At 44.3% G+C, this 26,297-nt stretch overlaps 1 long non-coding RNA gene across 1 annotated transcript in view; it reads right to left on the bottom strand.

Moving 5' to 3' along the window:
• The window catches only part of LOC109569296 (uncharacterized), a 68,101-nt gene that overhangs the window by 23,521 nt on the left and 18,283 nt on the right, over window positions 1-26,297 (bottom strand). Inside the window, exons 2-3 of the long non-coding RNA XR_011560602.1 lie at window positions 24,675-24,897; window positions 23,342-23,471 (exon numbers count right to left, since the gene is read on the bottom strand). This is a non-coding gene — a long non-coding RNA (uncharacterized lncRNA). The remainder of the gene's footprint in view (window positions 1-23,341; window positions 23,472-24,674; window positions 24,898-26,297) is intronic.

Here is a 26,297-nt window from a genome sequence, read left to right as displayed (position 1 = left end):
TCATTCTTTCTGGAGTTATTTCTCCACTGATCTCCAGTAGCATATTGGGCACCTACCGACCTGGGGAGTTCCTCTTTCAGTATCCTATCATTTTGCCTTTTCACACTGTTCATGGGGTTCTCAAGGCAAGGATACTGAAGTGGTTTGCCATTCCCTTCTCCAGTGGACCACATTCTGTCACATCTCTCCATCATGACCCATCTGTCTTGGGTGGCCCCACACAGCGTGGCTTAGTTTCATTGAGTTAGACAAGGCTGTGGTCCGTGTGATCAGATTGGCTAGTTTTCTGTGATTATGGTTTCAGTCTGTCTGCCCACCGATGCCCTCTCACAACACCTACCATCTTACTTGGGTTTTTCTTACCTTGGATGAGAGGTATATCTTCACGGCTGCTCCAGCAAAGTGCAGCTGCTGGTCCTCACCTTGGACGAGGGGTATCTCCTCACGGCCACCCCTCCTGACCTTGAACGTGGAGTAGCTCCTCTCGGCCCTCCCCATGCAGCCGCTGCTCCTTGGGCGTGGGGTTGCTCCTCTCGGCCACTGCCCCTGACCTCGGGTGTGGGGTAGCTCCTCACCAGGGTCTTTTCCAGTGAGTCAGCTCTTCGCATCAGGTGGCCAAAGTATTGGAGTTTCAGCCTCAGCATCAGTCCCTCCAATGAGCACCCAGGACTGATCTCCTTTAGGATGGAGTGGTTGGATCTCCTTGCCGCCCAGTGGACTGTCAAGAATTTCCTCCAACACCACAGTTCAAAAGCATCAATTCTTCCATGCTCAGCTTTCTTTATAGTCCAACTCTCACATCCATACATGACCACTGGAAAAACCATAGCCTTGACTAGACAGACCTTTGTTGGCAAAGTAATATCTCTGCTTGTTAATATGCCACCTAGGTTGGTCATAATTTTTCTTCCAGGGAGCAAGGTCTTGTAGGTCTTCACAGAACCGTTCTACTTCAGCTTCTTCAGCATTACTGGTTGGGGCATAGGCTTGGATTACTGTGATACTGAATGGTTTGCCTTGGAAATGAACAGAGATCATTGTGTCATTTTTGAGACTGCACCCAAGTACTGCATTTCAGACTCTTTTGTTGACCATGATGGCTACTCCACTTCTTCTAAGGGATTCTTGCCCACAGTAGTAGATACAATGGTCATCTGAGTTAAATTCACCCATTAATTTTTACTTTTACCTGTGAACTGTATTTTTATTAATTAATCTTGATCATTTTAGTCTCATAAATATGAATCAAATATAGTTTTCTTTGTTTCTTTCTTTTATTGGCTGTGCCACACGGGCATGTGGGATCTTATGTCCCTGACCAGGGATGGAAGCAGAGTCTTGACCACTGGATCACCAGGCAAGTCCCCAAGTACAGTTTTCATACGACTCTCAATGCTGCCTGACCATAATTTATTTTACTAACGTACATGCAAAACTCTTTATTTAACACGATACATTTTGCTTTTATTGGTTTTGGAGGGATCCAAACTCACAAAGTGATCTTCAGGATTTATCTCAGTCATCAGAATTTTATGTCATGGCCAAAATTATAATTGTATGTCATTTCCTTCTCCAAGTCATTGACAAATATCTAGAATAGGCCAGGAGGAATGCAGTCTTCCTCTTTGGGAACTGTCGTCCAACGAGATAGAAAGCCGCTCAGTGAATACCTTCTGCGGTCCCATCTCCATGGGACCTGCCCCAGGGGGCTGCGCTGTCCTGTATCCATGCATCTAGGTGACCTCTGTCCTCCAGGGACACGGGACTCGCTGGTCCCTGGGACGTCCGCAAAGGTGCTCCTCCAGGGACACGTGACTCGCTGGTCCCTGGGACGTCCGCAAAGGTGCCACAGCTGTCACCCTTCCCTTTGGAGCCTGTCTTCTCTCGCTGTCCTAAGACTGACCTGTGAAGAAGCCAGAGCTAGGGCGACACCCCACGGAGCACAAACTGGATGCCAAGCTGAGGCTCCCTGGAACAGCCCCAGTCAAACCACCGGATGTCTGAAGCCACATAAGTGACCCCATCAAGACCAGCAGAAGGACTGCCCAGCTGAGCTGGCCTAAATGCTACCCACAGAAGCCTGGGAAAATAAAATGACTGGTATTTTAAGTCTGGAGTGGTTCCTTTTGCCACAAAGAAGTAACCAATTCACCATGCAATCCAGACTAAACCATCTTTTCAAGAAGGACATCATAGAAAGCATATCAAATCCTTTCATACAATCAAAATACACTAAAACACATATAAACCTAGCCATTTAGAAGCCTTATTTTCAAGTGACGCACATTTGGCGTATTTGAGTAACTTCCTATGGACGCTTGGTCACCACTAGTTTGTTGGTTGGTTGGTTTTGAAGAGAACCACTACTTTATTTTTTTTTTTTTTAATATTTATTTATTGGGCTGTGCCAGGTCTTAGTAGCAGCATACAGGATCTTTAGTTGGTAGGTGGGATCTCAGGTAAGTGGGCTGTCTAAATGGACTGCAAATTACAGATCAGAAATTGTCTCACCCCAGTCAAACACGTGGAGAATGTTCAAGTTTGTAATTTATAATTGGGCTTCCCTGGTGGCACAGTAGTAAAGAACCCTTCTGCCAATGCAGGAGACCTGGGCTCCATCCCTGGGCTGGGAAGATCCCCTGGAGAAGGGAATGGCAGCCCACTCCAGTGTTCTTGCCTAGAAAACTCCATGGACAGAGGAGCCTGGTGGGCTACAGTCCCTGGGCTCAGAAGAGTTGGACATGACTTAGCAACTAAACGACAACAATTTATAATTAACACACACACACACACACACACACAGGGTAATGGACCAGGTGCTCTCTGACTTTTGCAGCTGGTGTGCCACTTGTGCAGGATATGGCAGCTTGGTCTGTGCATAACCTAGTCCAACCACCCTCTGGTGAATCTTCACGTACCAGCTTTAGACTTCCCAGATTCTCTAGCCACTAGGATATTATTTACTTTCCACCAACTAAATGCAATCCCTTAAGATGTGAATTGAAGTCCAGTAACCTGGAGAAGGAAGTGTCCTGAGCGTGAGGCTTCCATTCTGCTGCTGGGAGTCAAGTACCTGAGTCGTGGTTCTGGGGTCAAACAGTCCATCTTTGGAGACTCCCTGCTCCCCCTGATGCTTTCAGTTAAACAACCTGGTTCCTCGGGATGACAGTTCCATGTTGTAGAGTCTCTCCTGGAGTCTGAGCCTAGAGCCCACCTCTCCACCCCTTTCAATGATTTTTCAGTGATTTACGGCTCACTACATTCCATCTTTTGGAAAAGGTGAAAGGTTGTTGTTGAATCACGCAAATACACCAGGATTCTTGGCCCCCGGAGGACAAGAATTCAATCCGGGGCCAGAGACGAGGCTTGATCGCTCAGAGCTTTTGTGTAATAAACTTTTATTAAAGTATAAAGGAGATAGAGAAAGCTTCTGACATAGGCATCAGAAGGGGGCAGAAAGAGTACCCGCTTACCAGTGTTAACAATGAAGTTATATACTCTCCAATGAATCCAAAGAATATCTGGAGGTTGTAAAGACCTCATCAGACCTACTCCCATAATTTACATTTTAAGATAACAGGATTAGCCAGAAGGTTTAATCCAAAGACTGTCCTTAGGCAGGATACATTATTGTTATATAATCCTAAGGAATGTGGAGAAAGAAAAAAAGTTTGTCCTTTCTTCCTCCTTGAGAATTCCAGACCCCTCTCTCCTTGGGGACCCCTAGACTCCCTATCAACCTGCCTAGGAAATGACTCTCTCAAAGGCAATGGCACCCCACTCCAGTACTCTTGCCTGGAAAATCCCATGGACGAAGGAGCCTGGTAGGCTTCAGTCCATGGGGTCGCTGGGAGTTGGGCACGACTGAGCGACTTCACCTTCACTTTTCACTTTCATGCATTGGAGAAGGAAATGGCAACCCACTCCACTGTTCTTGCCTGGAGAATCCCAGGGAGGGGGGAGCCTGGTGGGCTGCCGTCTATGGGGTCGCACAGAGTCGGACACGACTGAAGTGACTTAGCAGCAGCAGCACGTTCCATCTTTTCTGTTTAAAATATGGAAGATGGTTAAAAGCTAAATGCTACCCCACCATCCCTTCTCTTTTATGTACCATTTCTAAAAGGGTCATTTGTTTATTTTTGGTGGTTCTCGGTCTGTCTCTGTGAGTGGGCTTTCTCTAGTCGTGGCTGGGGGGCGACTCTCCAGCTGCAATGCTTGGGCCTCTCATTGCTGTGGTTCCTCCTGTTGCAGAGCCTGGGCCCGCGGGCGCGGGGGCTCAGTAGTCGCGGCTCCCGGCTTAGAGCGCAGGCTCGGTAGTTGTGGCGCCTGGGCTTAGTTGCTCTGCAGCGTGTTGGATCTTCCTAGACCAGGGATTGAGCCTGTGTCCACGGCGTGGGCAGGCAATTCTTTACCACTGAGCCACCAGGGAAGCCTGCCTTTTACGTACTTTTAAAGGACGCAAAATTTTATTCTGAGCTACTTAGCCCAGCAGCACATCAGCTAAAAAGGCTTCCTGGCCACCCTCTCACGCCAGAACATGTGATGGCGCTGTGCCTGAGCACCTTCTGTGCTGGAATATAACGACATCGCTGCATCTGTAACATGGTACTGCTCCTAGTTACCTTTCTAGGTACACTCTGACCGCTTGGGAGAAAGAAACTATTTCTATTAGCTTGGGATCCAGAGATTTCAAAAACATTAAATCAATTCAATCATCATTGATGCGCAGTCATTCTTTCAGGGCCAGCTCACCTCCACCACAAAGCCTTCCCTGACTCTTACTGTCTGTCCATCCTCAACTATGATAGCATCACTTTCAAGGGACAGTCTCACTTTGGACTCTGTTGTTAGGGAAGCATTTCTGGCCTCCCTAACAACTTGGGAGATAAAGTTGTGTTTTATCTCCCAAGTCAGACGCTGACCTCACTGATGCCAGAGACGATACCTAATATATCTTTGAATATCTCGTAAATTTACCAGAATGAACAATTGCACTCATCTCACACGTTAGCAAAGTAATGCTCAAAATTCCCTAAGCCAGGCTTCAACAGTATGTGAACCATGAACTTCCAGATGTTCTAGCTAGATTTAGAAAAGGCAGAGGAAACAGAGATCAAATTACCAACATCTGTTGGATCATAGAAAAAGCAAGAGAATTCCAGAAAAACATCTATTTCTGCTTTATTGACTATGCCAAAGACTTTGACTGTGTGGATCACAACAAAATGTGGAAAATTCTTCAAGAGATAGGAATACCAGACCACCTGATCTTCTTCCTGAGAAATCTGTATACAGATCAGGAAGCAACAGTTAGAACTGGACATGGAACAACAGATTGGTTCCAAATAGGAAAAGGAGTATGTCAAGGCTGTATATTGGCACCCTGCTTATTTAAGTTATATACAGAGTATATCATGCAAAATGCTGGGCTGGATGAAGCACAAGCTGGAATCAAGATTGCTAGGAGAAATATCAATAACCTCAGATATGCAGATGACACCACCCTTATGACAGAATGTGAAGAGGAACTAAAGAGCCTCTTGATGAAAGTGAAAGAGGAGAGTGAAAAAGCTGGCTTAAAACTCAGCATTCAAAAAGCTAAGATCATGGCATCCAGTCCCATCACTGCATGGCAAAAAGATGGGGAAACAATGGAAACAGTGTCAGACTTTATTTTCTTGGACTCCAAAATCACTGCAGATGGTGACTGCAGCCCTGAAATTAAAAGACACTTGCTCCTTGAAAGAAAAGCTATGAAAAACCTAGACAGCATATTAAAAAGCAGAGACATTACTTTGCCAACAAAGGTCCGTCTAGTCAATGCTATGGTTTTTCCAGTGGTCATGTATGTATGTGAGAGTTGGACGGTGAAGAAAGCTGAGTGCCAAAGAATTGATGCTTTTGAACTGTGGTGTTGGAGAAGACTCTTGAGAGTCCCTTCGACTGCAAGGAGATCCAACCAATCCATCCTAAAGGAAATTAGTCCTGAATATTCATTGGAAGGACTGATGCTGAAGCTGAAACTCCAATACTTTGGCCACCTGATGGGAAGAACTGACTCATTGGAAAAGACCCTCATGCTGGGAAAGATTGAAGGCTGGAGGAGAAGGGGACGAAGGAGGATGAGCTGGTTGGATGGCATCACCGACTTGATGGACATGTAGTTTGAGCAAACTCTGGGAGTTGGTGATGGACAGGGAGGCCTGGTGTGCTGCAGTCCATGGGATCGCAGAGTCAGACATGACTGAGCGACTGAACTTAACTGAATGCATGACACTCAAAAAAAAAAAAAAAAAATCATCTGGAGAAGTGCAGGTTAAATAACCTAAAGGAAGAAACTGAACACACCGGTCAAAGCGCAGAAATACTTCAAAGACTAACACAGGCTGTATGAAACACAGTCTGCCTTCGCTGTCCACCCCCGCTCTTGATTAAACACATAGGGAGATGCACGGTGCTTAGGGCCTAACACCCAGCCCTTCCTCCGTGTCTGTCTTTCAGGGCTCCCAGCCTCTTTGTCATCCTTGTCTTCAGGGATCCCCAGGTGGGGGAAGCCCCCAGCTGTGCACAGAAACAGCCTTTCTTTATCCTTAATAGCCAGGTGCTTCTGGTTCACTGACAACTTTTCAATGAAGTCCGAGTCTCCTAGAAGTGACTTCCTAGCAACGTACGTCACCACCTTATGTACACAACTCCAGGCAATGTCATGTTATTCACACTTCATGGGATGCTTGGGGATATTATTACTTTTATTATTGAAAGAAAGAAAGAATGGAGGAGGGAAGGAAGAAAAGGAAGGAAGGGAGGGAGAATGGGAAGTGGGCAAGGGAGAGAGGGAGGAAGGAAAGAGACAAGGGAAGGTGAGAGGGAGGGAAGGAGGGAAATGGAGCCCACGTGGAAGAAATGTTGTCTACTGCCTCTCCTTAGGAAGGCGTGAAGGGTCTTCTATCTAAAATGTAATGTCATGGTAGTTCTGCTCCAGTTGCAATGATCCTACAGGTCTAGGTTATAATCACCAGATTTCCTTCCTTCCTTCACTCAACGGTCACTAACTGAGCATCTTTGATATATGGCAACCTGGAACATCCTGAGAATGCAGCAGTGCATGGACAGAGAAGACGGTCACCTTGTGGGGATTGCGATCTAATGGGAAAGACAGAAAGTGAACAAAGAAGATACGTGTATTTCAAGGTGGACTCTCTGTACCGCCAATCCGTTGACTAAGGTTAAGGGTGGTGTAAGATACTCCGGGAGATGGTGATGTACAGGAAGGCCTGGTGTGCTGTGATTCATGGGGTCGGACATGAGCGACTGAACTGAACTGAACTGAACTGAAGATGCTCTTATGAGGAATCTCTGTACAGTGCTGATCCATTGATTAAGGTTAAGGATGATGTAAGATGGTCTTAAGAGGACTCTCTGTACCATGCCAATCCGTTGACTTAAGTTAAGGGTGGTGTAAGATGCTCTTAAGAGGAATCTCTATACAGTGCCAATCTGTTTACTTAGGTTAAGGGTGATGTAAGAAGATGGTAGGTGTTGCAAGAGGGCATCAGAGGGCAGACACACTGAAACCATACTCACAGAAAACTAGTCAATTTAATCACACTAGGACCACAGCCTTGTCTAACTCAATGAATCTAAGCCATGCCCGTGGGGCAACCCAAGACGGGAGGGTCGTGGTGGAGAGATCTGACAGAATGTGGTCCACTGGAGAAGGGAATGGCAAACCACTTCAGTATTCTTGCCTTGAGAACCCCATGAACAGTATGAAAAGGCAAAATGATAGGATACTGAAAAAGAAACTCCCCAGGTCAGTGGGTGCCCAACATGCTACTGGAGATAAGTGGAGAAATAATTCCAGAAAGAATGAAGGGATGGAGCCAAAGCAAAAAGAATACCCAGCTGTGGATGTGACTGGTGATAGAAGCAAGGTTCGATGCTGTAAAGAGCAATATTGCATAGGAACCTGGAATGTCAGGCCCATGAATCAAGGTAAATTGGAAGTGGTCAAACAGGAGATGGCAAGAGTGAATGTCGACATTCTAGGAATCAGCGAACTGAAATGGACTGGAATGGGAGAATTTAACTCAGATGACCATTGTATCTACTACTGCGGGCAGGAATCCCTCAGAAGAAATGGAGTAGCCATCATGGTCAACAAAAGAGTCTGAAATACAGTACTTGGATGCAATCTCAAAAACGACAGAATGATCTTTGTTTGTTTCTGAGGCAAACCATTCAATATCACAGTAATCCAAGTCTATGCCCCAACCAGTAACACTGAAGAAGCTGAAGTTGAACGGTTCTATGAAGATGTACAAGACCTTTTAGAACTAACACCCAAAAAAGATGTCCTTTTCATTATAGGGGACTGGAATGCAAAAGTAGGAAGTCAAGAAACACCTGTAGTAACAGGCAAATTTGGCCTTGGAATATGAATGAAGCAGGGCAAGACTAATAGAGTTTTGCCAAGAAAATGCACTGGTCATAACAAACACCCTCTTCCAACAACACAAGAGAAGACTCTATACATGGACATCACCAGATGGTCAACACCGAAATCAGATTGATTATATTCTTTGCAGCCAAAGATGGAGAAGCTCTATGCAGTCAACAAAAACAAGACCAGGAGCTGACTGTGGCTCAGACCATGAACTCCTTATTGCCAAATTCAGACTGAAATTGAAGAAAGTAGGGAAAACCACTAGACCATTCAGGTATGACCTAAATCAAATCCCTTATGATTATACAGTGGAAGTGAGAAATAGATTTAAGGGCCTAGATCTGATAGATAGAGTGCCTGATGAACTATGGAATGGGGTTCGTGACATTGTACAGGAGACAGGGATCAAGACCATCCCCATGGAAAAGAAATGCAAAAAAGCAAAATGGCTGTCAATGCCTTACAAATGCCTTACAAATAGCTGTGAAAAGAAGAGAAGCAAAAAGCAAAGGAGAAAAGGAAAGATATAAACATCTGAATGCAGAGTTCCAAAGAATTGCAAGAAGAGATAAGAAAGCCTTCTTCAGCGATCAATGCAAAGAAATAGAGGAAAACAACAGAATGGGAAAGACTAGAGATCTCTTCAAGAAAACTAGAGATACCAAAGGAAGATTTCATGCAAAGATGGGCTCGATAAAGGACAGTAATGGTATGGACCTAACAGAAGCAGAAGAAATTAAGAAGAGATGGCAAGAATACACAGAAGAACTGTACAAAAAAGATCTTCATGACCCAGATAATCACGATGATGTGATCACTGACCTAGAGCCAAACATCCTGGAATGTGAAGTCAAGTGGGCCTTAGAAAGCATGATTAAGAACAAAGCTAGTGGAGGTGATGGAATTCCAGTTGAGCTATTCCAAATCCTGAAAGATGACGCTGTGAAAGTGCTGCATTCAATATGCCAGCAAATTTGGAAAACTCAGCAGTGGCCACAGGACTGGAAAAGGTCAGTTTTCATCCTAATCCCAAAGAAAGGCAATGCCAAAGAATGCTCAAACTACCGCACAATTGCACTCATCTCACACGCTAGTAAAGTAATGCTCAAAATTCTCCAAGCCAGGCTTCAGCAGTATGTGAACCGTGAACTTCCTGATGTTCAAGGTGGTTTTAGAAAAGGCAGAGGAACCAGAGATCAAATTGCCAACATCCGCTGGATCATCGAAAAACAAGAGAGTTCCAGAAAAACATCTATTTCTGCTTTATTGACTATGCCAAAGCCTTTGACTGTGTGGATCACAATAAACTGTGGAAAATCCTGAAAGAGATGGGAATACCAGACCACCTGATCTGCCTCTTGAGAAACCTCTATGCAGGTCAGGAAGCAACAGTTAGAACTGGACATGGAACAATAGACTGGTTCCAAATAGGAAAAGGAGTATGTCAAGGCTGTATATTGTCACCCTGTTTATTTAACTTATATGCAGAGTACATGATTAGAAACGCTGGACTGGAAGAAACACAAGCTGGAATCAAGATTGCTGGGAGAAATATCAATAACCTCAGATATGCAGATGACACCACCCTTATGGCAGAAAGTGAAGAGGAACTAAAAAGCCTCTTGATGAAAGTGAAAGAGGAGAGTGAAAAAGTTGGCTTAAAGCTCAATATTCATAAAACGAAGATCATGGCATCAGATCCCATCACTTCACGGGAAATAGATGGGGAAACAGTGGAAACAGTGTCAGACTTTGCCGGGAGCCAGCATATTGCATATTGCATATTGCGTATTGAGTGCAGCACTTTCCACAGCATCATCTTTCAGGATCTAGAATAGCTCAACTGGAATTCTATCACTGCTGGGAGCCAGCGTGAGGAGCTCCACTCATGATAAAGGTCATGAGGAAGGAGGCTTGGCATACGCAAAGGTGGGATTGAGCCTCAGGAGTCCCCCTGGAAATTCTCGAGCATCTACCCCCAAAACCAGAGTCTGCCTACTTTCTGCTTTGTGCTCTCACCTACACCTCTGACTTTACGGGGGGCTGTCCCCCACTACCTCTCTCTGAAAAAAAGAGTTAGCTTACAGCTCCAGTTAATAATTCCTGGGTGTGACAGTGTTTCAACCTACAAACTCCTTTGGAAGTCCTCTAGCCTGCCTGAATAGGTTTTTCCGGCCACATGTGATTGTTCAGAGCCTCCCAACTGTGAGAGGCATGAGATGTTCTAAACTGTCTAAACACAGAGTCCTTTCAGTAGTTAAAAGATTGATTAGAAATTGTATTGGTGAAGGGTATTTCATTTATTGGGCCAATGTTTGCTACTAAGTCTCCATATCCCTTACCTGCTGTGTCCCTGGCAGTGTATTGATTAATATAATTGGTGTAAGTAGTAGCTTTAATGTTTGTAACCTTGGACCCTTGAGTTAATTCTTTTCTTGACTGAGCCCACCACACCTTTGCCCTATAGGAATGCAACTTTATCTAATGCTTTTGGAGGGTGGCTCCTGACTTTGGAATAATCACCTTTAGAGAAAAATAAGTTTCTTAAAATGTTAACAGGCCTCCTGGCCAGAAGATGCTGTAATTCACCTGAACTTTTGCATATGATAAGTTTGAAAGCCTGGCTTCGATTAGGATCAGGAACTGCTGTCCTTGCAAGACTCTACCCCTTCCCCCATTATCCTCTATGCACAACTTAAGGTATAAAACTACTTTGGAAAATAAAGTGCGGGCCTTGTTCACCGAAACTTGGTCTCCCCATGTTGCTCTCTCTCTCACTCTGGCTGAGTCTCCATCTGGAGTGCGGAACCCACCATGGTTACTAATTATGCCTGGGCTTCTAAGATCCGACCGGGGAGGCCTCAGTGTCTCCTCTCCTGCAGGAGAATGGAAGGATGCCTGCGGCCTACGTAAGTTGTGCAAACTTCTTGTCTTGAAGTTTTATTGGTCTCCTGTGTAAACCAAGCTACTCAGCCTCTTTTCTCCACTGAATTTCCTCACTGAGCTATCCTCATTCTATTACTCTTTATATCCTTAATTAACGTTTAATTAAGCAGTTGTTTCCTGATCCTCGCCGACGCCGTCTCTCCTTCGAATACCCTGGATGAGCCGGGGCTGGACCCCGGCAAGACTTTATTTTTTGGGGCTCCAAAATCACTGCAGATGGTGACTGCAGCCATGAAATTAAAAGATGCTTACTCCTTGGAAGGAAAGTTATGACCAACCTAGATAGCATATTGAAAAGCAGAGACATTACTTTGCCAACAAAGGTCCGTCTAGTCAGATCAGATCAATCGCTCAGTCGTGTCAGACTCTTTTCGACCCCATGAATCGCAGCATGCCAGGCCTCCCTGTCCATCAAGGCTATGGTTTTTCCAGTGGTCATGTATGGATGTGAGAGTTGGACTGGGAAGAAGGCTGAGTGCCGAAGAATTGATGCTTTTGAACTGTGGTGTTGGAGAAGACTCTTGAGAGTCCCTTGGACTGCAAGGAGATCCAACCAGTCCATTCTGAAGGAGAACAGCCCTAGGATTTCTTTGGAAGGAATGATGCTAAAGCTGAAACTCCAGTACTTTGGCCACCTCATGCGAAGAGTTGACTCATTGGAAAAGACTCTGATGCTGGGAGGGATTGGGGGCAGGAGGAGAAGGGGACAACAGAGGATGAGATGGCTGGATGGTGTCACTGACTCGATGGATGTGAGTCTGAGTGAACTCCGGGAGTTGGTGTTGGACAGGGAGGCCTGGCGATGCTGCGATTCATTGGGTCGCAAAGAGTTGGACACGACTGAGCAACTGATCTGATCTGATCTGATCTGAAGATGCTCTTAACAGGAGTTGGATTTTTGAACACAAGCCACTTGTTCTCCTTGCTTGGTCCTGAAATAAACCTTTCTCTGCTCAAAAAAAAAAAAAAAAAAAAACAAGAAAAAGATGCTATTAAGAAACAGGCCTATATGCAATGTCTTATTGAGTTCTAGGAGGAAGCCGTGGCTCTAAATTCTAACCAGGGCTCCATGGTATATGGAGAAGTAAGGAAACCAAAGATGCAGTGAAAACAGTCTTTGCCTACTTTACATGTTGTGTCAGCCTGCTAATGAATGCTGGTGCTAAAACAACAGAAAAGATCATTATAGACTGCAATAATTTCCACAAAGGCGATCAACATGATAACATAAACTGAGGAATATTTATTATTTTCTAAATAAACATTTCTTTATTTGGCCGTGCAGTCACAGCTGTGGCGTGCGGGACCTCTAATTGTGGCGTGGAACTCTTCATTGCAGCATGTGGAATCCAGTTCCCTGACCAAGGGTCCAGCCTGGGCCCCCTGCACCGGGAGCTTGGAGTCTTAGCCATGGTGCCACCAGGGAAGTCCCAGGGGCATATCTGCTTTAGAAAAGACTGGGAGTGTCTATACACTACCCTCAGTTTCCCCTATCGTTAATGTGATTAAAGTACATTTGTCATTACTAGTTAACCAGTATTGACACATTTCTTGAGAACTAAATTCCATACTTTCTTCACATGCTACCTTTTTCTGTCCAAGCGTCCCATCCACCTGATACCACATAATACTCAGTTGTGGTGTCCCGTAAGGTTCTTCTTGGCCGTGAGTTTCTCAGACTTTGCTTATTTTGAATAACCTTGACAGTTTTGAGACGTTCTGGCCAGGTATTTTGAAGAATTTCCTTCAGATTGAATTTTTCTGACAGTGAGACAAAGGGTTCTGGGTTTTGGGAAGAAAGACACGGAGGTGAAGCATCATTCTAACCACGTTGTGTCAAGGGCACATACTGAAAACATGGCTTCACTGTTGACATTGACTTTGATCAACGGATGGAGGTTGCATTTGTCATGTGCTCCAGTGTAAACTTACCTTTTTTCCTCCCTTTCCATGTTGGTTTTTTGGGAAGGAAGTCACCACTTACTTTCACGCTTGAGGAATATAGAGTTTGTTATTCAGTCGCTCAGTCGAGTCTGACTCTTTGCGATCCCATGGACTGCAGCACCCCAGGCTTCCCTGTCTTCCACTATGTCCCGGAGTTTGCTCAAACTCATGTCCATATAATACAGAGTTATTCTCCCCCAGATTGAGAAGGAAGTATCTACTGTTTGGGACATTTGTCTGTTCTCCCTCTTTAATTTTATTCAAATGTATTTATATCAGCATCTAATCATGATTATTTATTTTGTCCTTTAGGTCCTAATCCATATTGCTTTATTTTTTGACAATGAACCATTTTACTTATTACAAGCAAGAAGTGGGGAAAGATAAAAGGAAGGAAGGACTGGAGTAAAATGGGGGATGGTTCTTCTTGCGGTTTAGTCACTAAGTCGTGTCTGACTCTTTGCAACCCCATGGACTGTAACCTGCCAGGCTTTTCTGTCCATGGGATTCTCCAGTCAAGAATACTGCAGTGGGTTGCCATTTCTTTCTCCAGGGGATCTTTCTGACCCAGGGATGAAACCCAGGTCTCTTGCATTGGCAGGCGGATTCTTTACCACTAAGTTCAGTTCAGTTCAGCTCAGTTGCTCAGTCATGTCCAGCTCTGTGTGACCCCATGAATCGTAGCACACCAGGCCTCCCTGTCCATCACCAACTCCCAGAGTTCACCCAGACCCACGTCCATCGAGTCAGTGATGCCATCCAGCCATCTCATCCTCTGTTGTCCCCTTCTCCTCCTGCCCCCAATCCCTCCCAGCATCAGAGTCTTTTCCAATGAGTCAACTCTTCCCATGAGGTGGCCGAAGTATTGGAGTTTCAGCTTCAACATCAGTCCTTCCAAAGAAATCCCAGGGCTGATCTCCTTCAGAATGGACTGGTTGGATCTCCTTGCAGTCCAAGGGACTCTCAAGAGTCTTCTCCAACACCACAGTTCAAAAGCATCAATTCTTTTCATTCAATTCAAGCCTTGACTAGACAGACCTTTGTTGGCAAAGTAATGTCTTTGATTTTCAATATGCTATCTAGGTTGGTCATAACTTTCCTTCCAAGGAGTAAGCGTCTTTTAATTTCATGGTTGCAGTCACCATCTGCAGTGATTTTGGAGGCCCCAAAAATAAAGTCTGACACTGTTTACACTGTTTCCCCATCTGTTTCCCATGAAGTGATGGGACCAGATGCCATGATCTTCATTTTCTGAATGTTGAGCTTTAAGCCAACTTTTTCACTCTCCTCTTTCACTTTCATCAAGAGGCTTTTGAGTTCCTCTTCACTTTCTGCCATAAGGGTGGTATCATCTGCATATCTGAGGTTATTGATATTTCTCCCGGCAATCTTGATTCCAGCTTGTGCTTCTTCCAGCCCAGCGTTTCTCATTATGTACTCTGCATACAAGTTAAATAAGCAGGGTGACAATATACAGCCTTGACATACTCCTTTTCCTATTTGGAACCAGTCTGTTGTTCCATGTCCAGTTCTAACTGTTGCTTCCTGACCTGCATAGAGGTTTCTCAAGAGGCAGGTCAGGTGGTCTGGTATTCCCATCTCTTCCAGAATTTTCCACAGTTTATTGTGATCCACACAGTCAAAGGCTTTGGCATAGTCAATAAAGCAGAAATAGATGTTTTTCTGGAACTCTCTTGCTTTTTTGATGATCCAGCAGATGTTGGCAATTTGATCTCTGGTTCCTCTGCCTTTTCTAAAACCACCTTGAACATCAGGAAGTTCACGGTTCACGTATTGCTGAAGCCTGGCTTGGAGAATTTTGAGCATTACTTTACTAGTGTGTGAGATGACTGCAATTGTGCGATAGTTTGAGCATTCTTTGGCATTGCCTTTCTTTGGGATTAGGATGAAAACTGACCTTTTCCAGTCCTGTGGCCACTGCTGAGTTTTCCAAATTTGCTGGCATATTGAGTGCAACACTTTCACAGTATCATCTTTCAGAATTTGAAATAGCTCAACTGGAATTCTATCACCTCCACTAGCTTTGTTCGTAGTGATGCTTTCTAAGGCCCACTTGACTTCACATTCCAGGATGTCTGGCTCTAGGTCAGTGATCACATCATCGTGATTATCTGGGTCATGAAGATCTTTTTTGTATAGTTCTTCTGTGTATCCTTGCCATCTCTTCTTAATATCTTCTGCTTCTGTTAGGTCCATACCATTACTGTCCTTTATTGAGCCCATCTTTGCATGAAATCTTCCTTTGGTATCTCTAGTTTTCTTGAAGAGATCTCTAGTCTTTCCCATTCTGTTGTTTTCCTCTATTTATTTGCATTGATCGCTGAAGAAGGCTTTCTTATCGCTTCTTGCTATTCTTTGGAACTCTGCATTCAGATGTTTATATCTTTCCTTTTCTCCTTTGCTTTTTGCTTCTCTTCTTTTCACAGCTATTTGTAAGGCCTCCCCAGACAGCCATTTTGCTTTTTTGCATTTCTTTTCCATGGGGATGGTCTTGATCCCTGTCTCCTGTACAATGTCACGAACCTCATTCCATAGTTCATCAGGCACTCTTATCTATCAGATCTAGGCCCTTAAATCTATTTCTCACTTCCACTGTATAATCATAAGGGATTTGATTTAGGTCATACCTGAATGGTCTAGTGGTTTTCCCTACTTTCTTCAATTTCAGTCTGAATTTACCACTAAGGAAGCAAGAAAAGAGATGAGATTTCTTTTCTTAGTTCTGTCTTTTGAACATCCATCCATTTCAGAGAAGAGATGCAGGGCAAAAATTAGGCTAGGTGGGACTTCCCTGGTGGTCCAGTGGCTAAGACTCCACACCTGCCATGCAGAAGGCTTGATCCCTGGCTGGCCGCAACAAAGATCAAAGATTCTGTGTGCCCCACCTAAGAGCTGGAGCAGCCAAATATCCTTAAAAAATCAGACCACGTGTTCAGCCACTGGGTTCTTCCATTCCCTCTTCTGATGTCATCCCATATTCAACATCAAAGTGTGAGATTGTGAGACCTAAAGATGGAAAAAGACATGTTCTCTCTTTAAGGAACTACCAGGCCAGAGAGGGTAACAACATGATAACCAATCACCGTGATCTGAGGCAACAAGGGCTAAACTGAAACGCACATCAAGTACGGTGAGACGCTGGGTTAGCCACAGGAGCCTGCAGAGGCTGCGGCATCGGAGCGCCTGAGGAAAGATGAGCTGGAGTTGTCTAGGAAAATGATTAGGGGAGCACACTCCAAAAGAGAGATGGACATTTGGACTGCCAGGAGGAACTAAGAGAATTGCTTATTTTACCATTAGAGGAAAAAAAAATTATATTTTCCCAAGACATCAAGATTACAAGGAATAAAATAACCAGAATACTAAGGCTTTGTAAGACATGAGAAAGAGGGAAAAGAATATACACCGTGCAGTCTTAAAAGAGTTGTGCCGATGCATGAAACAAGAAAACATCTCTGAACTATTGACCCCAATATTTGAGAACTGGCATTTTTATTTAGATGTGTGCTGAATCTTTTGTGCCCAGTTATTATCAGAGTTCTCTTTGTTAATGTAACACAAATTCAACTTTTTTCTTGAGTCTGATAATTATGTCTTGAGGTCACACAGTGTCCCCGGATAATTATTATAGCTTGCTCTTATACATATCTCTAAGGGTTCTAACTCTGTTTAATAAGGCTCAGGGTAATAATCCAGGGAGTGGTAATTACTGAGCTGAAGCCCTGGTCTCCTGACAAATCTCTTGCTCCTGTGTCAGCATTCAAAACTCCAACACCCATTTCTGGTTCTTGTAAGCTTTTGAAACTAATTATTTCTTTTGTTTACTTTTTAAAAAATACCCATGGCCTTTGGTGACTCCCTTTACCAGCTTCACTCATTAAGACAAGTGAGAACAGGACATGCTGTATTTTCAGATGACTCACCCCCCGACCGTCAGAGTAGAAATCTTGTGTGTGTACAGTACTTTCCCACATGCATAGCTCTTTCAAGAATATTACCATCTTTATCCTCTTAACAGAATCCCTATGAAACAAACGTTATAACGTACATTTGTCAGACTGAGAAATGGATCATCAAGACACTTAAGGGATTTGCCCAAGGTCACTCAGCTAGTAAGGGGCAGGCTGTCTGTCAACTTAAGTGCTCTGATTAAGTCCAGCTCATGCTGAAGGCAGCTCACAAGTTCTCAAACAAATGATGTTTCAGTGCATTGTGTGGTTCTAAATATGAAACTCCATAATCCACATCTGCTTTATGAAAACTTGGATTCCATGTTTTAACTGGTCCATTCCCTCTCACCATATTTGCAAAGATTTGTGTGAATATCAACCCAGCAGATGTAAACAAATCAACCTAATGCCTGGAAGCAAATGTTCAAACCTTTGAACATTATCTAATCCAAACTTCTAATTTTTACAAAAAAAAAAACAACAAAAAAAAGCGGGCAGGACTCTTAGAAGGTTCCAGCACCTGTCAGTGACAACACCAGACTTAGAACCCTGGCCCACCCTGTCATCAGCCCAGTGCTCTTTCCAACTGACCACGTGAAATGAAAGAACGAGACAGCTTCTCAGAGCCTGCCGTCTAAAACATGCTATCATGGTTATCGGCCTTCGGGTCCTAGCTTGGAATCTGGTCTCAGAAATAGTAGTACTATCTTCCAACTGTATAGCACGTTTCCATTTACAAAATGTTTTCACATGTACTTAAGCCTCAAGAACAAAATGTTTCTAGCTTGCTCTTACATTATCCTTATTTGACAAATGGGGAGTCCACCTAGGTTCTGAGAGTCTGAGTGGTCTGCCCAAGGTCCTTTGATGGCAAGTGTATTTCTCTTTCTACTTTTTTGTGCTTCCTTTACAGTAAACTAGTTACAGGACTATTAGGGGAGACTGCATATCCAAACAGGTAAGCTGCCTTGCCCAGGAATTTAAATTTATGTTTGAACTGACATTTGTCATCATTATAAAAGTAGTCCATAATTATTAAAGAAAGTGCATAAGTGACTAGAAATTAAAAGTTATTAAAATTCATCTTTATTCCCACTACTCAAGAACAACTGTTATTAGCATTTTGTTAAATTTCCACTTGATCTCTTATATAGCATACTTTTAATGTACCTGTAATAATACGTTATCCTCTTTCACGAAAAGCTGTGTTCATTTCCTGCGTCGTTCAAACCTACAATTGACATAGGTTTTTATAACTAAGATTCCATCATGTTCTTAAGAAATTATTGTTTGAGAGATCATGGCCAATGTTTTATTAAAATTCTCTTACATATAGATCCTATAGTATATGATATCTGCTAAGTCACTTCAGTTGTGTCCGACTCTGTGCGGCCCCATAGACGGCAGCCCACCAGGCCCCCCCATCCCTGGCATTCTCCAGGCAAGAACTGCCGAGGACCAGCCCCGGCTGATCCAGGGTATTCGAAGGGGAGACGGCGTCGGCGACCTATTCAAATGGTAATTAGAGATATAAAGAGTAATAGAATGAGGATAGCTCAGTAGGAAAATTCAGTGGAGAAAAGAGGCTGAGTAGCTTGGTTTACACAGAAAATCAATATAACCCGTGACACCAGGTTAGCTCTGACCACGGAGGCCGCAGGCGCCCTCTCGAATAGCGGAAGGTGCCCCACCTTAGACACCTTCTCGAGTGGGTCTTAGAAGCCCAGGCAAATAAGTGGTCGCAGAGGATATCCACGCTCCAGATGGAGACTTCAGCCGGAAGTTAAAGGAAAGAATGACATGGGGAGACCAAGCGTTGGTGAGCAAGGCCCATAGCTTTATTTTTAACAGGGGCTTTTATACCCTAAGTTACACATAGAGGATAATAGGGGATGCAAAGTCAGCAGTCTTTGATTCTTATCAAAAACCAGGGTTTCTTTCCTGCAAATTTATCGTATACAAATGGTTTAGGTGATTTACATCATCTTCTGGCCAGAAGGCCTACTAACATTTTATGACTCTTGACAAGGACTTATCAACAAAGACTTATTTTCTCTAAGAGTAATTATTTTAAGGTTTGGCGCCATCTTCCAAAGATAAAATTGCATTCCTATAGGGAGGATGTGTAATGGGTTTACAACAAAGGAAAGAATGTATTACCTTAAGGGTCTAAAGTTGCTAGCACCAAGGCCACTACTTATTTTTTCTACATACCAACTATATTAATTAATACACATTCAAGGATACAATACAGGGGATGTGGAAACTTGGCAGCAAGCACTGGCTCATCAATGAAATCCTTTACTAGTTTATTCTGACAGTTTCTAACTCTCTGAGAGGTTCTAAGCTATTTGAATATCTTAAGCTTCCCGTGCCTCTTGAGGCTGGGAGACTGTAAACAATCGTATGCATAGTTATAGGAGTCCGGGTAAACTTGTCAGGTGAGTTAGAGAGCCATCTGGGGGGTTTGGATTTAAACACTCCTAATTGCCCAGGAACTTTATTAATTGGAGCTGTAAGTTAACTCTTTGACAGAGAGAGCGAGATGGTGGTAGGGGACAGCCCCCAGTAAAGTCAGAGGTGAGAGCACAAAGCAATAAAGTAGGCAGACTCTGGTTTTTTGGGGGGTAGATGCTCGAGAATATCCGGGCGGACTCCTGAGGCTCGATCCCGCCTTTGCGTATGCCGAGCCTCCTTCCTCATGACCTTTGTCACGAGTGGAATGCCTCACCAGCTCCCGGCAAAGAACACTGGAGTGGGTTGCCATTTCTGTCTCCTCAATGATATCTAGGAGTTAAAATAACCCAACTGGGGTGGGGGGTGGGTGAATGGAAATTCAGATAAAGGAAGGGAAGCCCGTGTTGATGACTGCTGGGGCTGAGTGAAGGCCCTTAGGGGTTCCCTGGACTTCTCTTGCTATTTGCATATTTTGACATTCAGTTGAGTTCAGTTCAGTCTCTCAGTTGTGTCCGACTCTTTGTGACCCCCATGGACTGCAGCACGCCAGACCTCCCTGTCCATCACCAACTCCCAGAGTTTACTCAAACTCATGTCCATTGAGTCAGCAATGCCATCCAGCCATCTCATCCTCTGCCATCCCCTTCTCCTCCTGCCCTCAATCTTTCCCAGCATCAGGGTCTTTTCCAGTGAGTCAGCTCTTCGCATCAGGTAGCCAAAGAATTGGAGTTTCAGCTTCAGCATTTTAACAATACCCACAATAAAAAGTTGTGGGGGTTTTTTTGTGTTTTTTTTTTTAAGAAAAATATCTCATCATGTGGGCTTATCAGGTGGTGCAATGGTAAAGAATCCACCTGCAACGCAGGAGACAGCGGATTAGATCTCCAGATCAGGAAGACCCCTGGAGGAGGAAATGGCAACCCACTCCAGTACTCTTGCCTGGGAAATTTCGTGGACAGAGAAACCTGGTGGGCTACAGTCCACAGGGTCACAGAGAGTTGGACACGACTTATCCACTGAGCTTTCTCAATCACACACACATCTCATTATGTGATTGTTGAGGTGTGTCCTAGATGCAGACTGTCATTCTCAGCTCTGCACGCTCTCCCCGCCCTGGCTGCACCCTGGACTGGGCAGGGCAAGCTGGCAGGCTCCCTGGATGCTGGTCTTGGTCATGTGACTCTCTCTGACCAATGGAAGGTTAGCATACACGATGGGGCACAGATTTCAGACACGCTGACTTGGTTTGACTAATCCCGTTACCTTCCTGTATCACAATGAGAAAACCACACCCCAGGAAGCATGACGCTTCACTCTGGACCAAAAACAACGCGTGTGCAGAAGACGAAACCCAGTCTGAAGACAAGCCTGTGCTGCCTGCAGCTTGGATCAGAGCAACCCACACTGGCCCACAGTCACCGGCACAATTGTTTTAAGTAAATAAGTATATTCACGCTTATAGGTCACTGGGTTTGGGACTGGTTTGCTACACAACATCTTCGAAGCAAGAGCTGATTAATACAGAGTCAAACCATGCTACCCAAACTGAATGTTTTAGGTGTGTCCAGTTTTTTAATAATACAATTAATGTACTTTTTTTTGCACCTAAGACGGCTCCATTATTTCTGATCATTAAGTTCAGATGTGCTGTTTATATGGGTAGGTTGAGAAAGTTTTATTTACGGATATTTTTCTAAAAAGGAAAATTATGAAGAGAATCGGAACAAGCTCATTCTTTTCTTCCTGATGTCAGAAAGATTGTAAATGTAATTCTTTTTTGACATTCAAAAGGATTCTTTCCTGTTTCTCATGGAACTTGCTGAAACTAGCTCATCTGTTATCTTTCTCAAGTTCTGCCTCTTTCTTTCCAAATCCCAAGAACAAAAAAGCACAGAGGCCAGCTTGTGTAGTAGCCGCACCCACTGTTAGGCGGGTGGGTTTCACTGCGAATAAAAGTGCTCTTTCATTTGATTTTCTAGACACCGATCTATCTTAATGGATATATGTGGTACGTTCAGTTTACAAAAACTGGAACTGAATCAGTGAACCCCACCTAGACCCATTCTTCACCTGGGAAAGTCAGCAATGTATGGCTGAGAAGTGAGCCGAAAGGTATTATGAGTATCTATAGGCGACGGAACCAGGCGTCCGATGTTGCAACAATTTAATAATTATTTGAAGAAAGTCTCTGACCTCTTCTGAGTCACCACTGTGCTGAGAATTGGAGTTGTTCTCATGGAAATTCCAACTATGCTTTGTAAGTGCATCTAAGATAAGGCAGAAGTAGAATGGAGAGACGGGAAAGGGACGAGGGAAGGGAAGGAGAAGGAGGTGGCGGGGAGACGGAAGGAGAAGGAGGTGGCGGGGAGACGGAAGGAGCTGTTCCTGAGGTCGGGGAGACACAGACATTCTTTGCACACTTGTTGCAACAGCTCCCAGAGGAGGAAAGGGGGACAGTGAGGAGTGAGTGTGGGGGGAGGAGGGGGAGCAGAAAGAAGGGGCTGCTCCTGGGGGCAGCGTGAGGGTTGCTTTTACATATATGTATCATTTCTTATGTGTTTATTTATTTTTGTTTTGGTTTTTTTTTTTTACATATATGTATTATTTCTTATTTTTGTTTTGGAGGGTTTTTTACATACATGTATTATTTATTACTTGTTTGTTTATTTTTTACATATATCTATTATTTCTTATTTTGTTTATTTTTGTTTTGGGGGGTTTTTACATGTATGTGTTATATATTTTTTGTTTATTTTTCTTTTTTTTTAACATATATGTATTATTCCTGATTTGTTCGTTTATCTGTTCATTTTTGGCTGCACTGGGTCTTTGTAACCACCCGCAGGCCTTCTCTAGTTGCCCTGAGCAGGGGCTACTCTCTAGCTGCGTACGGGCTTCTCCTTGCGGAGGCTTCTCTGCTGCCCAGAGCTCCAGGCCGCGGGCTCAGGCGTGGGGCCCGGGCCTAGTTGCTCCACAGCATGTGGGGTCTTAGTTTCCGGTCCAGAGATTGAACTGATGCCCCCTGCCCTGGCAGGTGGATGCTTGATCACTGGACCACCAGGGAAGTCTCTTCAGCTTGGGTTAGGGCCTAAACTGTGTGTGTGTGTGTAACACTGAACACCTAACTGTTAGACGGAAATGTTAAGTCACACAGGATTCTATCTGGTGTCTCGCTTATTCCAATTAGTAATCTGCACCTGGAACCAAGCTGGTCCCTCTGCAATGCTCCTTGACAGCAGGGACCCTCGAAGTGCGTTTCCGTGGCCACGACCACCCAGGTCACCTCGAAAGCCGTTACAAGTGTGAACTCTCGGGCCCCACCCCAGACCTACTCAGTCAGAAACTGGAGGAGGTGGAGCTCAGCAACCTGTTTCCACAAGCCTTCCAAGTGACCCTGATACTTAATAAAGTTTAAGACCCACTGCCCGAGAAAGTGGTCCAGCTGGGGCATCAGCAGCGTTCCAGCTCTCCCCAAATCTTGACCATCTGTCCCCCCATCCTGCTTCTCTGCCATGGTTCCTATCACCCCAAGTCGCCGTGATTTCTCTGGTTATTAGAGTCAAAGAAATTCTCTTACCTCCACCACCCCTTCATGTTGTAGTTTCAATGTCAGTTCCATTTTCCGTGAGAAGGGATATTTCAAAGCAAAAATGGGATATTCAGATGCATTCCACACGTGTTCCAGCACCCTGTGGCCAGTCTGGCACCTGAAAAGCAATTTATCTCTTAGTTCAGTTCTCGAAGTCTTGCTGTGTAGAGTCATTTCCACTCATCTGTGGCTCAGGGGTGATCTCGGGAGTTCATAAACAACCCTATCTGGTTATTTTCCTAAGACCCTCCCTCTCCAGAACCTCCCTGGTGCTTTCCAGTTCCTGAGGTTCTCCTGTTGGGTCAGAAGGCTGAGAAGGCTTTGTTCACCCTGTGCTGAAGGGAGTTTCCCTTGACAGCACCCAAGTCTGAGGCCAAGCAGCAGGAAGACAGGGGAGAGGAAAAATCAACAAAGGTTCACCCTGCCGTCTAGGCCAACAGGTCGTTTCACTGGAAAGGAAAGAGTGAAAGTCACTCAGTCGTGTCCGACTCTTTGCGACCCCATGGACAGTCCATGGAATCCCCCAGGCCAGAATCCTGGAGTGGGGAGCCTTTCCCTTCTCCAGGGGATCTTCCAAACCCAGGGATTGAACCCAGGTCTCCCGCAATGCGGGCAGATTCTTTACCAGCTGAGAGACCACAGGGTAGCCTAATATAATAAAAGAAACCTCCCCCTGGCATTGTACCACTGAGGCTCAGAAGATGAGGCTTTTCTGTGTTAACCTGTTGCTCTTAAGACTTTTGTAAGACTCAGTACCAAACACAAATAATAATCTCAAGCTCACAAAATAGTGTTAGAATAAAAGAGTAATGCAAAAGTATCTGGAAAACATTACATATTGTAATATATGTATATTTTACATACATTTTACATTACTTTTAAATGAGGGGGGATTGTTTTTTGTTTTTAGGTAAGAAAAGTGAAAGTGAAGTCGTGTTCAACTCTTTGTGACCCCATGGACTATAGCCTACCAGGCTCCTCTGTCCATGGGATTTTTTAGGCACAAATACTGGAGTGGGTTGCCATTTCCTTCTCCAAGAGATCTTCCCCACCCGGGGATTGAACCTGGGTCTCCCGCAATGTTGGCAGACACTTTATCATCTGATAAAGGGATCTTCACCCAGGGAAGAAATGGGTTTATTTAGAGATAAACACATTCCATAGACAGCGTATGGGCCATCTCAGAAGGTAAGAGTGACCTTGAAATATGGGGTGGTTAGTTTTTATGAACTGGGTGATTTCATAGGCTAATAAGTGGGAGGATTATTCCAACTATTAGTGGGAAGGGGCAGGAATTTTCAGAAATTGGAACATCACCCACTTTTCGGTCTTTGATAGTTGGCTTTGGAAGCGTCCTGGTGCCTGCAAGTATGTCACTTCGCTTGCTGACGTGTTACGATGACCGCATGCTGAGACTCAAGGGCTAAGGGAGGCAACTCGCCCGCCACTTTTGCCCCATTTGGTTCTAATCGGTGTGGGCTATGTCGTCCTTCCAAAGGGCGTGCTCTGCCCCCTTTTCGAATAAAAGAGTAATGCAAGAGCACCTGGAAAAGATTACATATTGTGATATACATTTTACATTATTTTTAAATGAGTATTTTACTGTGTCTACAAAACTTCAGAATGTCTGAAAAATAAAGAGGTATTCTGTTAGCCCAAAATTTTGCCTTCATCACATAAAATTTCAAGGGACTTGCATCAAAATAATTATATGTTTGATCCAATCTCTCAACCCTTTAGGTAACTAGATACTGTATTACTTAATATTCATTTTCTTTATATAAAAATAGCACTAGTGATCTTACTTTAGAAGAGAAATTACTCTGGCTGTTGCCTTCTGGTGTAACAACACGATCATGGAATATAACATCCACGTAACACCCTAAGAACTAATTTTTATAGCTTTTTCATTAAAAAAAAATTGCATTGGCGTTCAGGTGATTTACAATGCTGTGTGAGTTTCGGGTGTACCTGTGCTCTGCGCTCAGTCGCATCCGACTCTTTGCAATCCCATAGACTGTAGCCCGCCCAGCTCCTCTTGTCCATGGGGTTTTTCAGGCAAGAATACTGGAGTATGTTGCCATTTCCTCCTCCAGAGGATATTCCTCACCCAAGGATGGAAACTTGCTTATCCTGCCTTGGCAACTGAATTCTTTACCACTAGCACCTCCTGGGAGAAGCCCTTTCAGGTGTACTTAGGAACAATTTTCAAAACAATAGAGAAAGAGAATGACGTAATCAAGGCAAAGTACCAGTGAGAAGTGTCAAGTCGACTCCTGAAATGCTGCTGAACAATGACTATTAAGGCTTTTTGCTTTTCCTACTTTGAAATTTCTAAGGGCTACCAACCACTGTTGAAGATGTAAATTTACTTGTTGGTTGTACAACACTTCTGGTGTCCAAGCTCTGAAAGGGGAATCAGATCAGATCAGATCAGATCAGTCGCTCAGTCATGTCTGACTCTTTGCGACCCCATGAATCGCAGCACGCCAGGCCTCCCTGTCCATCACCAACTCTTGAAGTTCACTCAGACTCACGTCCATGGAGTCAGTGATGCCATCCAGCCATCTCATCCTCTGTCGTCCCCTTCTCCTCCTGCCCGCAATCCCTCCCAGCATCACAGTCTTTTCCAATGAGTCAACTCTTCCCAAGAGGTGGCCAAAGTACTGGAGTTTCAGCTTTAGCATCATTCCTTCCAAAGAAATCCTAGGGCTGTTCTCCTTCAGAATGGACTGGTTGGATCTCCTTGCAGTCCAAGGGACTCTCAAGAGTCTTCTCCAACACCACAGTTCAAAAGCATCAATTCTTCGGCGCTCAGCCTTCTTCCCAGTCCAACTCTCACATCCATACGTGACCACTGGAAAAACCATAGCCTTGACTAGACGAACCTTTGTTGGCAAAGTAATGTCGCTGCTTTTGAATATGCTATCTAGGTTGGTCATAA

The sequence above is a fragment of the Bos indicus genome, chromosome 15, assembly GCF_029378745.1.
Source record: "Bos indicus isolate NIAB-ARS_2022 breed Sahiwal x Tharparkar chromosome 15, NIAB-ARS_B.indTharparkar_mat_pri_1.0, whole genome shotgun sequence".
Lineage (NCBI taxonomy): Eukaryota > Metazoa > Chordata > Mammalia > Artiodactyla > Bovidae > Bos > Bos indicus.
The sequence above is the reverse complement of the archived record's forward strand: the minus strand, read 5'-3'. Positions and strand labels throughout refer to the sequence as shown.